Source organism: Camelus bactrianus, chromosome 3, assembly GCF_048773025.1.
Source record: "Camelus bactrianus isolate YW-2024 breed Bactrian camel chromosome 3, ASM4877302v1, whole genome shotgun sequence".
In the NCBI taxonomy this organism is placed as follows: domain Eukaryota; kingdom Metazoa; phylum Chordata; class Mammalia; order Artiodactyla; family Camelidae; genus Camelus; species Camelus bactrianus.
The window spans coordinates 157,613,160-157,630,056 of NC_133541.1; positions in this window are offsets into that span (position 1 = coordinate 157,613,160).

Genomic DNA, 16,897 nt, shown 5'->3' on the forward strand with positions numbered 1-16,897 from the left:
GCACTAGGAAACAGAATGAGAAAGCAGAGAAAAAGTGTCTCCTGCAACCCGTTCCCTTGGTGCTAGATGAACGAACGTCTCTGTACACGCTCAGTTCTGAGAGATAATTGTGTGTGAAAGCCGTCCTTCACCTAGCTTGTTGGGAACACAAAGTTTCTTTTCAGTTGCAAACTCCATTCCATTCATATATATGGGGAGTTACTAGCTCCAACTCGGTTTTACAGTGAAAACTGCAGGAACTTCAAACCGGCACTAGGAAACAGAATGAGAAAGCAGAGAAAAAGTGTCTCCTGCAACCCGTTCCCTTGGTGCTAGATGAATGAACGTCTCTCCACTTGCTCAGTTCTGAGAGATAAGTGTGTGTGAAAGCCGTCCTTCACCTAGCTATTTGGGAAAACAAAGTATCTTTTCAGTTCCAAACTCCATTCCATACATATATATGGGGAGTTACTAGCTCCAACTCGGTTTTACAGTGAAAACTGCAGGAACTTCAAATCGGCACTAGGAAACAGACTGAGATAGCAGAGAAAAAGTGTCTCCTGCAACCCGTTCCCTTGGTGCTAGATGAACGAACGTCTCTCCACTTGCTCAGTTCTGAGAGATAATTGTGTGTGAAAGCCGTCCTTCACCTAGCTTGTTGGGAACACAAAGTTTCTTTTCAGTAGCAAACTCCACTTCATACATATATATGGGGAGGTACTAGCTCCAACTCGGTTTTACAGTGAAAACTGCAGGAACTTCAAACCGGCACTAGGAAACAGAATGAGAAAGCAGAGAAAAAGTGTCTCCTGCATCCCGTTCCCTTGGTGCTAGATGAACGAACGTCTCTGTACACGCTCAGTTCTGAGAGATAAGTGTGTGTGAAAGCCGTCCTTCACCTAGCTATTTGGGAAAACAAACTATCTTTTCAGTTCCAAACTCCATTCCATACATATATATGGGGAGTTACTAGCTCCAACTCGGTTTTACAGTGAAAACTGCAGGAACTTCAAACCGGCACTAGGAAACAGACTGAGATAGCAGAGAAAAAGTGTCTCCTGCAACCCGTTCCCTTGGTGCTAGATGAACGAACGTCTCTCCACTTGCTCAGTTCTGAGAGATAATTGTGTGTGAAAGCCGTCCTTCACCTAGCTTGTTGGGAACACAAAGTTTCTTTTCAGTAGCAAACTCCACTTCATACATATATATGGGGAGGTACTAGCTCCAACTCGGTTTTACAGTGAAAACTGCAGGAACTTCAAACCGGCACTAGGAAACAGAATGAGAAAGCAGAGAAAAAGTTTCTCCTGCAACCCGTTCCCTTGGTGCTAGATGAACGAACGTCTCTGTACACGCTCAGTTCTGAGAGATAATTGTGTGTGAAAGCCGTCCTTCACCTAGCTTGTTGGGAACACAAAGTTTCTTTTCAGTAGCAAACTCCACTTCATACATATATATGGGGAGGTACTAGCTCCAACTCGGTTTTACAGTGAAAACTGCAGGAACTTCAAACCGGCACTAGGAAACAGAATGAGAAAGCAGAGAAAAAGTGTCTCCTGCAACCCGTTCCCTTGGTGCTAGATGAACGAACGTCTCTGTACACGCTCAGTTCTGAGAGATAATTGTGTGTGAAAGCCGTCCTTCACCTAGCTTGTTGGGAACACAAAGTTTCTTTTCAGTAGCAAACTCCACTTCATACATATATATGGGGAGGTACTAGCTCCAACTCGGTTTTACAGTGAAAACTGCAGGAACTTCAAACCGGCACTAGGAAACAGAATGAGAAAGCAGAGAAAAAGTGTCTCCTGCAACCCGTTCCCTTGGTGCTAGATGAACGAACGTCTCTGTACACGCTCAGTTCTGAGAGATAATTGTGTGTGAAAGCCGTCCTTCACCTAGCTTGTTGGGAACACAAAGTTTCTTTTCAGTTGCAAACTCCATTCCATACATTTATATTGGAGGTTCTAGCTCCAACTCGGTTTTACAGTGAAAACTGCAGGAACTTCAAACCGGCACTAGGAAACAGAATGAGAAAGCAGAGAAATAGTGTCTCCTGCAACCCGTTCCCTTGGTGCTAGATGAACGAACGTCTCTCCATTGCTCAGTTCTGAGAGATAATTGTGTGTGAAAGCCGTCCTTCACCTAGCTTGTTGGGAACACAAAGTTTCTTTTCAGTAGCAAACTCCACTTCATACATATATATGGGGAGGTACTAGCTCCAACTCGGTTTTACAGTGAAAACTGCAGGAACTTCAAACCGGCACTAGGAAACAGAATGAGAAAGCAGAGAAAAAGTGTCTCCTGCAACCCGTTACCTTGGTGCTAGATGAACGAACGTCTCTGTACACGCTCAGTTCTGAGAGATAATTGTGTGTGAAAGCCGTCCTTCACCTAGCTTGTTGGGAACACAAAGTTTCTTTTCAGTTGCAAACTCCAATCCATTCATATATATGGGAAGGTACTAGCTCCAACTCGGTTTTACAGTGAAAACTGCAGGAACTTCAAACCGGCACTAGGAAACAGAATGAGAAAGCAGAGAAAAAGTGTCTCCTGCAACCCGTTCCCTTGGTGCTAAATGAATGAACGTCTCTCCACTTGCTCAGTTCTGAGAGATATGTGTGTGTGAAAGCCGTCCTTCACCTAGCTATTTGGGAAAACAAAGTATCTTTTCAGTTCCAAACTCCATTCCATACATATATATGGGGAGTTACTAGCTCCAACTCGGTTTTACAGTGAAAACTGCAGGAACTTCAAACCGGCACTAGGAAACAGAATGAGAAAGCAGAGAAAAAGTGTCTCCTGTAACCCGTTCCCTTGGTGCTAGATGAACGAACGTCTCTGTACACGCTCACTTCTGAGAGATAATTGTGTGTGAAAGCCGTCCTTCACCTAGCTTGTTGGGAACACAAAGTTTCTTTTCAGTTGCAAACTCCATTCCATACATTTATATTGGAGGTTCTAGCTCCAACTCGGTTTTACAGTGAAAACTGCAGGAACTTCAAACCGGCACTAGGAAACAGAATGAGAAAGCAGAGAAAATGTGTCTCCTGCAACCCGTTCCCTTGGTGCTAGATGAACGAACGTCTCTCCATTGCTCAGTTCTGAGAGATAATTGTGTGTGAAAGCCGTCCTTCACCTAGCTTGTTGGGAACACAAAGTTTCTTTTCAGTAGCAAACTCCACTTCATACATATATATGGGGAGGTACTAGCTCCAACTCGGTTTTACAGTGAAAACTGCAGGAACTTCAAACCGGCACTAGGAAACAGAATGAGAAAGCAGAGAAAAAGTGTCTCCTGCAACCCGTTCCCTTGGTGCTAGATGAACGAACGTCTCTGTACACGCTCAGTTCTGAGAGATAATTGTGTGTGAAAGCCGTCCTTCACCTAGCTTGTTGGGAACACAAAGTTTCTTTTCAGATGCAAACTCCATTCCATTCATATATATGGGAAGGTACTAGCTCCAACTCGGTTTTACAGTGAAAACTGCAGGAACTTCAAACCGGCACTAGGAAACAGACTGAGAAAGCAGAGAAAAAGTGTCTCCTGCAACCCGTTCCCTTGGTGCTAGATGAATGAACGTCTCTCCACTTGCTCAGTTCTGAGAGATAAGTGTGTGTGAAAGCCGTCCTTCACCTAGCTATTTGGGAAAACAAAGTATCTTTTCAGTTCCAAACTCCATTCCATACATATAGATGGGGAGTTACTAGCTCCAACTCGGTTTTACAGTGAAAACTGCAGGAACTTCAAATCGGCACTAGGAAACAGACTGAGATAGCAGAGAAAAAGTGTCTCCTGCAACCCGTTCCCTTGGTGCTAGATGAACGAACGTCTCTCCACTTGCTCAGTTCTGAGAGATAATTGTGTGTGAAAGCCGTCCTTCACCTAGCTTGTTGGGAACACAAAGTTTCTTTTCAGTAGCAAACTCCACTTCATACATATATATGGGGAGGTACTAGCTCCAACTCGGTTTTACAGTGAAAACTGCAGGAACTTCAAACCGGCACTAGGAAACAGACTGAGAAAGCAGAGAAAAAGTGTCTCCTGCAACCCGTTCCCTTGGTGCTAGATGAACGAACGTCTCTGTACACGCTCAGTTCTGAGAGATAATTGTGTGTGAAAGCCGTCCTTCACCTAGCTTGTTGGGAACACAAAGTTTCTTTTCAGTAGCAAACTCCACTTCATACATATATATGGGGAGGTACTAGCTCCAACTCGGTTTTACAGTGAAAACTGCAGGAACTTCAAACCGGCACTAGGAAACAGACTGAGAAAGCAGAGAAAAAGTGTCTCCTGCAACCCGTTCCCTTGGTGCTTGATGAACGAACGTCTCTCCAATTGCTCAGTTCTGAGAGATAATTGTGTGTGAAAGCCGTCCTTTACCTAGCTTGTTGGGAACACAAAGTTTCTTTTTAATAGCAACCTCCACTCCATACATATATATGGGGAGGTACTAGCTCCAACTCGGTTTTACAGTGAATACTGCAGGAACTTCAAACCGGCACTAGGAAACAGACTGAGAAAGCAGAGAAAAAGTGTCTCCTGCAACCCGTTCCCTTGGTGCTAGATGAATGAACGTCTCTGTACACGCTCAGTTCTGAGAGATAATTGTGTGTGAAAGCCGTCCTTCACCTAGCTTGTTGGGAACACAAAGTTTCTTTTCAGTAGCAAACTCCACTTCATACATATATATGGGGAGGTACTAGCTCCAACTCGGTTTTACAGTGAAAACTGCAGGAACTTCAAACCGGCACTAGGAAACAGAATGAGAAAGCAGAGAAAAAGTGTCTCCTGCAACCCGTTCCCTTGGTGCTAGATGAACGAACGTCTCTGTACACGCTCAGTTCTGAGAGATAATTGTGTGTGAAAGCCGTCCTTCACCTAGCTTGTTGGGAACACAAAGTTTCTTTTCAGTAGCAAACTCCACTTCATACATATATATGGGGAGGTACTAGCTCCAACTCGGTTTTACAGTGAAAAATGCAGGAACTTCAAACCGGCACTAGGAAACAGCCTGAGAAAGCAGAGAAAAAGTGTCTCCTGCAACCCGTTCCCTTGGTGCTTGATGAACGAACGTCTCTCCAATTGCTCAGTTCTGAGAGATAATTGTGTGTGAAAGCCGTCCTTTACCTAGTTTGTTGGGAACACAAAGTTTCTTTTTAATAGCAACCTCCACTCCATACATATATATGGGGAGGTACTAGCTCCAACTCGGTTTTACAGTGAATACTGCAGGAACTTCAAACCGGCACTAGGAAACAGACTGAGAAAGCAGAGAAAAAGTGTCTCCTGCAACCCGTTCCCTTGGTGCTAGATGAATGAACGTCTCTGTACACGCTCAGTTCTGAGAGATAATTGTGTGTGAAAGCCGTCCTTCACCTAGCTTGTTGGGAACACAAAGTTTCTTTTCAGTTGCAAACTCCATTCCATACATTTATATTGGAGGTACTAGCTCCAACTCGGTTTTACAGTGAAAACTGCAGGAACTTCAAATAGGCACAAGGAAACAGACTGGGAAACCAGAGTAAAAGTTTCCCCTGCAACCCGTTCCCTTGGTGCTACATGAACGAACGTCTCTGTACATGCTCAGTTCTGAGAGATAAGTGTGTGTGAAAGCCGTCCTTCACCTAGGTAGTTGGGAACACAAAGTATCTTTTCAGTTCCAAACTCCACTCCATGCATATATATGGGGAGTTACTAGCTCCAACTCGGTTTTACAGTGAAAACTTCAGGAACTTCAAACCGGCACTAGGAAACAGACTGAGATAGCAGAGAAAAAGTGTCTCCTGCAACCCGTTCCCTTGGTGCTAGATGAACGAACGTCTCTCCACTTGCTCAGTTCTGAGAGATAATTGTGTGTGAAAGCCGTCCTTCACCTAGCTTGTTGGGAACACAAAGTTTCTTTTCAGTAGCAAACTCCACTTCATACATATATATGGGGAGGTACTAGCTCCAACTCGGTTTTACAGTGAAAACTGCAGGAACTTCAAACCGGCACTAGGAAACAGACTGAGAAAGCAGAGAAAAAGTGTCTCCTGCAACCCGTTTCCTTGGTGCTAGATGAACGAACGTCTCTGTACACGCTCAGTTCTGAGAGATAATTGTGTGTGAAAGCCGTCCTTCACCTAGCTTGTTGGGAACAGAAAGTTTCTTTTCAGTAGCAAACTCCACTTCATACATATATATGGGGAGGTTCTAGCTCCAACTCGGTTTTACAGTGAAAACTGCAGGAACTTCAAACCGGCACTAGGAAACAGACTGAGAAAGCAGAGAAAAAGTGTCTACTGCAACCAGTTCCCTTGGTGCTAGATGAACGAACGTCTCTGTACACGTTCAGTTCTGAGAGATAATTGTGTGTGAAAGCCGTCCTTCACCTAGCTTGTTGGGAACACAAAGTTTCTTTTCAGTTGCAAACTCCATTCCATACATTTATATTGGAGGTATTAGCTCCAACTCGGTTTTACAGTGAAAACTGCAGGAACTTCAAATAGGCACTAGGAAACAGACTGGGAAACCAGAGTAAAAGTTTCTCCTGCAACCCGTTCCCTTGGTGCTAGATGAACGAACGTCTCTCCACTTGCTCAGTTCTGAGAGATAATTGTGTGTGAAAGCCGTCCTTCACCTAGCTTGTTGGGAACACAAAGTTTCTTTTCAGTAGCAAACTCCACTTCATACATATATATGGGGACGTACTAGCTCCAACTCGGTTTTACAGTGAAAACTGCAGGAACTTCAAACCGGCACTAGGAAACAGAATGAGAAAGCAGAGAAAAAGTGTCTCCTGCAACCCGTTCCCTTGATGCTAGATGAACGAACGTCTCTGTACACGCTCAGTTCTGAGAGATAATTGTGTGTGAAAGCCGTCCTTCACCTAGCTTGTTGGGAACACAAAGTTTCTTTTCAGTTGCAAACTCCATTCCATACATTTATATTGGAGGTACTAGCTCCAACTCGGTTTTACAGTGAAAACTGCAGGAACTTCAAACCGGCACTAGGAAACAGACTGAGATAGCAGAGAAAAAGTGTCTCCTGCAACCCGTTCCCTTGGTGCTAGATGAACGAACGTCTCTCCACTTGCTCAGTTCTGAGAGATAATTGTGTGTGAAAGCCGTCCTTCACCTAGCTTGTTGGGAACACAAAGTTTCTTTTCAGTAGCAAACTCCACTTCATACATATATATGGGGAGGTACTAGCTCCAACTCGGTTTTACAGTGAAAACTGCAGGAACTTCAAACCGGCACTAGGAAACAGACTGAGAAAGCAGAGAAAAAGTGTCTCCTGCAACCCGTTCCCTTGGTGCTTGATGAACGAACGTCTCTCCAATTGCTCAGTTCTGAGAGATAATTGTGTGTGAAAGCCGTCCTTTACCTAGTTTGTTGGGAACACAAAGTTTCTTTTTAATAGCAACCTCCACTCCATACATATATATGGGGAGGTACTAGCTCCAACTCGGTTTTACAGTGAATACTGCAGGAACTTCAAACCGGCACTAGGAAACAGACTGAGAAAGCAGAGAAAAAGTGTCTCCTGCAACCCGTTCCCTTGGTGCTAGATGAATGAACGTCTCTGTACACGCTCAGTTCTGAGAGATAATTGTGTGTGAAAGCCGTCCTTCACCTAGCTTGTTGGGAACACAAAGTTTCTTTTCAGTTGCAAACTCCATTCCATACATTTATATTGGAGGTACTAGCTCCAACTCGGTTTTACAGTGAAAACTGCAGGAACTTCAAATAGGCACAAATAAACAGACTGGGAAACCAGAGTAAAAGTTTCCCCTGCAACCCGTTCCCTTGGTGCTACATGAACGAACGTCTCTGTACATGCTCAGTTCTGAGAGATAAGTGTGTGTGAAAGCCGTCCTTCACCTAGATAGTTGGGAACACAAAGTATCTTTTCAGTTCCAAACTCCACTCCATGCATATATATGGGGAGTTACTAGCTCCAACTCGGTTTTACAGTGAAAACTTCAGGAACTTCAAACCGGCACTAGGAAACAGACTGAGATAGCAGAGAAAAAGTGTCTCCTGCAACCCGTTCCCTTGGTGCTAGATGAACGAACGTCTCTCCACTTGCTCAGTTCTGAGAGATAATTGTGTGTGAAAGCCGTCCTTCACCTAGCTTCTTGGGAACACAAAGTTTCTTTTCAGTAGCAAACTCCACTTCATACATATATATGGGGAGGTACTAGCTCCAACTCGGTTTTACAGTGAAAACTGCAGGAACTTCAAACCGGCACTAGGAAACAGACTGAGAAAGCAGAGAAAAAGTGTCTCCTGCAACCCGTTCCCTTGGTGCTAGATGAACGAACGTCACTGTACACGCTCAGTTCTGAGAGATAATTGTGTGTGAAAGCCGCCCTTCACTTAGCTTGTTGGGAACACAAAGTTTCTTTTCAGTTGCAAACTCCATTCCTTACATATATATGGGGAGGTACTAGCTCCAACTCGGTTTTACAGTGAAAACTGCAGGAACTTCAAACCGGCACTAGGAAACAGACTGAGAAAGCAGAGAAAAAGGGTCTCCTGCAACCCGTTCCCTTGGTGCTAGATGAACGAACGTCTCTGTACACGCTCAGTTCTGAGAGATAATTGTGTGTGAAAGCCGTCCTTCACCTAGCTTGTTGGGAACACAAAGTTTCTTTTCAGTAGCAAACTCCACTTCATACAAATATATGGGGAGGTTCTAGCTCCAACTCGGTTTTACAGTGAAAACTGCAGGAACTTCAAACCGGCACTAGGAAACAGACTGAGAAAGCAGAGAAAAAGTGTCTCCTGCAACCCGTTCCCTTGGTGCTAGATGAACGAACGTCTCTGTACACGTTCAGTTCTGAGAGATAATTGTGTGTGAAAGCCGTCCTTCACCTAGCTTGTTGGGAACACAAAGTTTCTTTTCAGTTGCAAACTCCATTCCATACATTTATATTGGAGGTATTAGCTCCAACTCGGTTTTACAGTGAAAACTGCAGGAACTTCAAATAGGCACTAGGAAACAGACTGGGAAACCAGAGTAAAAGTTTCTCCTGCAACCCGTTCCCTTGGTGCTAGATGAACGAACGTCTCTCCACTTGCTCAGTTCTGAGAGATAATTGTGTGTGAAAGCCGTCCTTCACCTAGCTTGTTGGGAACACAAAGTTTCTTTTCAGTAGCAAACTCCACTTCATACATATATATGGGGAGGTACTAGCTCCAACTCGGTTTTACAGTGAAAACTGCAGGAACTTCAAACCGGCACTAGGAAACAGACTGAGAAAGCAGAGAAAAAGTGTCTCCTGCAACCCGTTCCCTTGGTGCTAGATGAACGAACGTCTCTGTACACGCTCAGTTCTGAGAGATAATTGTGTGTGAAAGCCGTCCTTCACTTAGCTTGTTGGGAACACAAAGTTTCTTTTCAGTTGCAAACTCCATTCCTTACATATATATGGGGAGGTACTAGCTCCAACTCGGTTTTACAGTGAAAACTGCAGGAACTTCAAACCGGCACTAGGAAACAGACTGAGAAAGCAGAGAAAAAGTGTCTCCTGCAACCCGTTCCCTTGGTGCTAGATGAACGAACGTCTCTGTACACGCTCAGTTCTGAGAGATAATTGTGTGTGAAAGCCGTCCTTCACCTAGCTTGTTGGGAACACAAAGTTTCTTTTCAGTAGCAAACTCCACTTCATACAAATATATGGGGAGGTTCTAGCTCCAACTCGGTTTTACAGTGAAAACTGCAGGAACTTCAAACCGGCACTAGGAAACAGACTGAGAAAGCAGAGAAAAAGTGTCTACTGCAACCAGTTCCCTTGGTGCTAGATGAACGAACGTCTCTGTACACGTTCAGTTCTGAGAGATAATTGTGTGTGAAAGCCGTCCTTCACCTAGCTTGTTGGGAACACAAAGTTTCTTTTCAGTTGCAAACTCCATTCCATACATTTATATTGGAGGTATTAGCTCCAACTCGGTTTTACAGTGAAAACTGCAGGAACTTCAAATAGGCACTAGGAAACAGACTGGGAAACCAGAGTAAAAGTTTCTCCTGCAACCCGTTCCCTTGGTGCTAGATGAACGAACGTCTCTCCACTTGCTCAGTTCTGAGAGATAATTGTGTGTGAAAGCCGTCCTTCACCTAGCTTGTTGGGAACACAAAGTTTCTTTTCAGTAGCAAACTCCACTTCATACATATATATGGGGACGTACTAGCTCCAACTCGGTTTTACAGTGAAAACTGCAGGAACTTCAAACCGGCACTAGGAAACAGAATGAGAAAGCAGAGAAAAAGTGTCTCCTGCAACCCGTTCCCTTGATGCTAGATGAACGAACGTCTCTGTACACGCTCAGTTCTGAGAGATAATTGTGTGTGAAAGCCGTCCTTCACCTAGCTTGTTGGGAACACAAAGTTTCTTTTCAGTTGCAAACTCCATTCCATACATTTATATTGGAGGTACTAGCTCCAACTCGGTTTTACAGTGAAAACTGCAGGAACTTCAAACCGGCACTAGGAAACAGACTGAGATAGCAGAGAAAAAGTGTCTCCTGCATCCCGTTCCCTTGGTGCTAGATGAACGAACGTCTCTCCACTTGCTCAGTTCTGAGAGATAATTGTGTGTGAAAGCCGTCCTTCACCTAGCTTGTTGGGAACACAAAGTTTCTTTTCAGTAGCAAACTCCACTTCATACATATATATGGGGAGGTACTAGCTCCAACTCGGTTTTACAGTGAAAACTGCAGGAACTTCAAACCGGCACTAGGAAACAGAATGAGAAAGCAGAGAAAAAGTGTCTCCTGCAACCCGTTCCCTTGGTGCTAGATGAACGAACGTCTCTGTACACGCTCAGTTCTGAGAGATAATTGTGTGTGAAAGCCGTCCTTCACCTAGCTTGTTGGGAACACAAAGTTTCTTTTCAGTAGCAAACTCCACTTCATACATATATATGGGGAGGTACTAGCTCCAACTCGGTTTTACAGTGAAAACTGCAGGAACTTCAAACCGGCACTAGGAAACAGACTGAGAAAGCAGAGAAAAAGTGTCTCCTGCAACCCGTTCCCTTGGTGCTTGATGAACGAACGTCTCTCCAATTGCTCAGTTCTGAGAGATAATTGTGTGTGAAAGCCGTCCTTTACCTAGTTTGTTGGGAACACAAAGTTTCTTTTTAATAGCAACCTCCACTCCATACATATATATGGGGAGGTACTAGCTCCAACTCGGTTTTACAGTGAATACTGCAGGAACTTCAAACCGGCACTAGGAAACAGACTGAGAAAGCAGAGAAAAAGTGTCTCCTGCAACCCGTTCCCTTGGTGCTAGATGAATGAACGTCTCTGTACACGCTCAGTTCTGAGAGATAATTGTGTGTGAAAGCCGTCCTTCACCTAGCTTGTTGGGAACACAAAGTTTCTTTTCAGTTGCAAACTCCATTCCATACATTTATATTGGAGGTACTAGCTCCACCTCGGTTTTACAGTGAAAACTGCAGGAACTTCAAATAGGCACAAGGAAACAGACTGGGAAACCAGAGTAAAAGTTTCCCCTGCAACCCGTTCCCTTGGTGCTACATGAACGAACGTCTCTGTACATGCTCAGTTTTGAGAGATAAGTGTGTGTGAAAGCCGTCCTTCACCTAGGTAGTTGGGAACACAAAGTATCTTTTCAGTTCCAAACTCCACTCCATGCATATATATGGGGAGTTACTAGCTCCAACTCGGTTTTACAGTGAAAACTTCAGGAACTTCAAACCGGCACTAGGAAACAGACTGAGATAGCAGAGAAAAAGTGTCTCCTGCAACCCGTTCCCTTGGTGCTAGATGAACGAACGTCTCTCCACTTGCTCAGTTCTGAGAGATAATTGTGTGTGAAAGCCGTCCTTCACCTAGCTTCTTGGGAACACAAAGTTTCTTTTCAGTAGCAAACTCCACTTCATACATATATATGGGGAGGTACTAGCTCCAACTCGGTTTTACAGTGAAAACTGCAGGAACTTCAAACCGGCACTAGGAAACAGACTGAGAAAGCAGAGAAAAAGTGTCTCCTGCAACCCGTTCCCTTGGTGCTAGATGAACGAACGTCTCTGTACATGCTCAGTTCTGAGAGATAATTGTGTGTGAAAGCCGTCCTTCACTTAGCTTGTTGGGAACACAAAGTTTCTTTTCAGTTGCAAACTCCATTCCTTACATATATATGGGGAGGTACTAGCTCCAACTCGGTTTTACAGTGAAAACTGCAGGAACTTCAAACAGGCACTAGGAAACAGACTGAGAAAGCAGAGAAAAAGTGTCTCCTGCAACCCGTTCCCTTGGTGCTAGATGAACGAACGTCTCTGTACACGCTCAGTTCTGAGAGATAATTGTGTGTGAAAGCCGTCCTTCACCTAGCTTGTTGGGAACACAAAGTTTCTTTTCAGTAGCAAACTCCACTTCATACATATATATGGGGAGGTTCTAGCTCCAACTCGGTTTTACAGTGAAAACTGCAGGAACTTCAAACCGGCACTAGGAAACAGACTGAGAAAGCAGAGAAAAAGTGTCTACTGCAACCAGTTCCCTTGGTGCTAGATGAACGAACGTCTCTGTACACGTTCAGTTCTGAGAGATAATTGTGTGTGAAAGCCGTCCTTCACCTAGCTTGTTGGGAACACAAAGTTTCTTTTCAGTTGCAAACTCCATTCCATACATTTATATTGGAGGTATTAGCTCCAACTCGGTTTTACAGTGAAAACTGCAGGAACTTCAAATAGGCACTAGGAAACAGACTGGGAAACCAGAGTAAAAGTTTCTCCTGCAACCCGTTCCCTTGGTGCTAGATGAACGAACGTCTCTGTACACGCTCAGTTCTGAGAGATAATTGTGTGTGAAAGCCGTCCTTCACCTAGCTTGTTGGGAACACAAAGTTTCTTTTCAGTTGCAAACTCCATTCCATACATTTATATTGGAGGTACTAGCTCCAACTCGGTTTTACAGTGAAAACTGCAGGAACTTCAAATAGGCACTAGGAAACAGACTGGGAAACCAGAGTAAAAGTTTCTCCTGCAACCCGTTCCCTTGGTGCTAGATGAACGAACGTCTCTGTACATGCTCAGTTCTGAGAGATAAGTGTGTGTGAAAGCCGTCCTTCACCTAGCTATTTGGGAAAACAAAGTATCTTTTCAGTTCCAAACTCCATTCCATACATATATATGGGGAGTTACTAGCTCCAACTCGGTTTTACAGTGAAAACTGCAGGAACTTCAAACCGGCACTAGGAAACAGACTGAGATAGCAGAGAAAAAGTGTCTCCTGCAACCCGTTCCCTTGGTGCTAGATGAACGAACGTCTCTGTACACGCTCAGTTCTGAGAGATAATTGTGTGTGAAAGCCGTCCTTCACCTAGCTTTTTGGGAACACAAAGTTTCTTTTCAGTAGCAAACTCCACTTCATACATATATATGGGGAGGTACTAGCTCCAACTCGGTTTTACAGTGAAAACTGCAGGAACTTCAAACCGGCACTAGGAAACAGACTGAGAAAGCAGAGAAAAAGTGTCTCCTGCAACCCGTTCCCTTGGTGCTAGATGAACGAACGTCTCTGTACACGCTCAGTTCTGAGAGATAATTGTGTGTGAAAGCCGTCCTTCACCTAGCTTGTTGGGAACACAAAGTTTCTTTTCAGTTGCAAACTCCATTCCATACATTTATATTGGAGGTACTAGCTCCAACTCGGTTTTACAGTGAAAACTGCAGGAACTTCAAACCGGCACTAGGAAACAGACTGGGAAACCAGAGTAAAAGTGTCTCCTGCAACCCGTTCCCTTGGTGCTAGATGAACGAACGTCTCTCCAATTGCTCAGTTCTGAGAGATAATTGTGTGTGAAAGCCGTCCTTCACCTAGCTTGTTGGGAACAAAAGTTTCTTTTCAGTTGCAAACTCCATTCCATTCATATATATGGGGAGGTACTAGCTCCAACTCGGTTTTACAGTGAAAACTGCAGGAACTTCAAACCGGCACTAGGAAACAGAATGAGAAAGCAGAGAAAAAGTGTCTCCTGCAACCCGTTCCCTTGGTGCTAGATGAACGAACGTCTCTGTACACGCTCAGTTCTGAGAGATAATTGTGTGTGAAAGCCGTCCTTCACCTAGCTTGTTGGGAACACAAAGTTTCTTTTCAGTTGCAAACTCCATTCCATACATTTATATTGGAGGTTCTAGCTCCAACTCGGTTTTACAGTGAAAACTGCAGGAACTTCAAACCGGCACTAGGAAACAGAATGAGAAAGCAGAGAAATAGTGTCTCCTGCAACCCGTTCCCTTGGTGCTAGATGAACGAACGTCTCTCCGTTGCTCAGTTCTGAGAGATAATTGTGTGTGAAAGCCGTCCTTCACCTAGCTTGTTGGGAACACAAAGTTTCTTTTCAGTAGCAAACTCCACTTCATACATATATATGGGGAGGTACTAGCTCCAACTCGGTTTTACAGTGAAAACTGCAGGAACTTCAAACCGGCACTAGGAAACAGAATGAGAAAGCAGAGAAAAAGTGTCTCCTGCAACCCGTTCCCTTGGTGCTAGATGAACGAACGTCTCTGTACACGCTCAGTTCTGAGAGATAATTGTGTCTGAAAGCCGTCCTTCACCTAGCTTGTTGGGAACACAAACTTTCTTTTCAGTTGCAAACTCCATTCCATTCATATATATGGGAAGGTACTAGCTCCAACTCGGTTTTACAGTGAAAACTGCAGGAACTTCAAACCGGCACTAGGAAACAGAATGAGAAAGCAGAGAAAAAGTGTCTCCTGCAACCCGTTCCCTTGGTGCTAGATGAATGAACGTCTCTCCACTTGCTCAGTTCTGAGAGATAAGTGTGTGTGAAAGCCGTCCTTCACCTAGCTATTTGGGAAAACAAAGTATCTTTTCAGTTCCAAACTCCATTCCATACATATATATGGGGAGTTACTAGCTCCAACTCGGTTTTACAGTGAAAACTGCAGGAACTTCAAACCGGCACTAGGAAACAGAATGAGAAAGCAGAGAAAAAGTGTCTCCTGTAACCCGTTCCCTTGGTGCTAGATGAACGAACGTCTCTGTACACGCTCACTTCTGAGAGATAATTGTGTGTGAAAGCCGTCCTTCACCTAGCTTGTTGGGAACACAAAGTTTCTTTTCAGTTGCAAACTCCATTCCATACATTTATATTGGAAGTTCTAGCTCCAACTCGGTTTTACAGTGAAAACTGCAGGAACTTCAAACCGGCACTAGGAAACAGAATGAGAAAGCAGAGAAAAAGTGTCTCCTGCAACCCGTTCCCTTGGTGCTAGATGAACGAACGTCTCTCCATTGCTCAGTTCTGAGAGATAATTGTGTGTGAAAGCCGTCCTTCACCTAGCTTGTTGGGAACACAAAGTTTCTTTTCAGTAGCAAACTCCACTTCATACATATATATGGGGAGGTACTAGCTCCAACTCGGTTTTACAGTGAAAACTGCAGGAACTTCAAACCGGCACTAGGAAACAGAATGAGAAAGCAGAGAAAAAGTGTCTCCTGCAACCCGTTCCCTTGGTGCTAGATGAACGAACGTCTCTGTACACGCTCAGTTCTGAGAGATAATTGTGTGTGAAAGCCGTCCTTCACCTAGCTTGTTGGGAACACAAAGTTTCTTTTCAGTTGCAAACTCCATTCCATTCATATATATGGGAAGGTACTAGCTCCAACTCGGTTTTACAGTGAAAACTGCAGGAACTTCAAACCGGCACTAGGAAACAGAATGAGAAAGCAGAGAAAAAGTGTCTCCTGCAACCCGTTCCCTTGGTGCTAGATGAATGAACGTCTCTCCACTTGCTCAGTTCTGAGAGATAAGTGTGTGTGAAAGCCGTCCTTCACCTAGCTATTTGGGAAAACAAAGTATCTTTTCAGTTCCAAACTCCATTCCATACATATATATGGGGAGTTACTAGCTCCAACTCGGTTTTACAGTGAAAACTGCAGGAACTTCAAATCGGCACTAGGAAACAGACTGAGATAGCAGAGAAAAAGTGTCTCCTGCAAACCGTTCCCTTGGTGCTAGATGAACGAACGTCTCTCCACTTGCTCAGTTCTGAGAGATAATTGTGTGTGAAAGCCGTCCTTCACCTAGCTTGTTGGGAACACAAAGTTTCTTTTCAGTAGCAAACTCCACTTCATACATATATATGGGGAGGTACTAGCTCCAACTCGGTTTTACAGTGAAAACTGCAGGAACTTCAAACCGGCACTAGGAAACAGAATGAGAAAGCAGAGAAAAAGTGTCTCCTGCAACCCGTTCCCTTGGTGCTAGATGAACGAACGTCTCTGTACACGCTCAGTTCTGAGAGATAATTGTGTGTGAAAGCCGTCCTTCACCTAGCTTGTTGGGAACACAAAGTTTCTTTTCAGTAGCAAACTCCACTTCATACATATATATGGGGAGGTACTAGCTCCAACTCGGTTTTACAGTGAAAACTGCAGGAACTTCAAACCGGCACTAGGAAACAGACTGAGAAAGCAGAGAAAAAGTGTCTCCTGCAACCCGTTCCCTTGGTGCTTGATGAACGAACGTCTCTCCAATTGCTCAGTTCTGAGAGATAATTGTGTGTGAAAGCCGTCCTTTACCTAGCTTGTTGGGAACACAAAGTTTCTTTTTAATAGCAACCTCCACTCCATACATATATATGGGGAGGTACTAGCTCCAACTCGGTTTTACAGTGAATACTGCAGGAACTTCAAACCGGCACTAGGAAACAGACTGAGAAAGCAGAGAAAAAGTGTCTCCTGCAACCCGTTCCCTTGGTGCTAGATGAATGAACGTCTCTGTACACGCTCAGTTCTGAGAGATAATTGTGTGTGAAAGCCGTCCTTCACCTAGCTTGTTGGGAACACAAAGTTTCTTTTCAGTAGCAAACTCCACTTCATACATATATATGGGGAGGTACTAGCTCCAACTCGGTTTTACAGTGAAAACTGC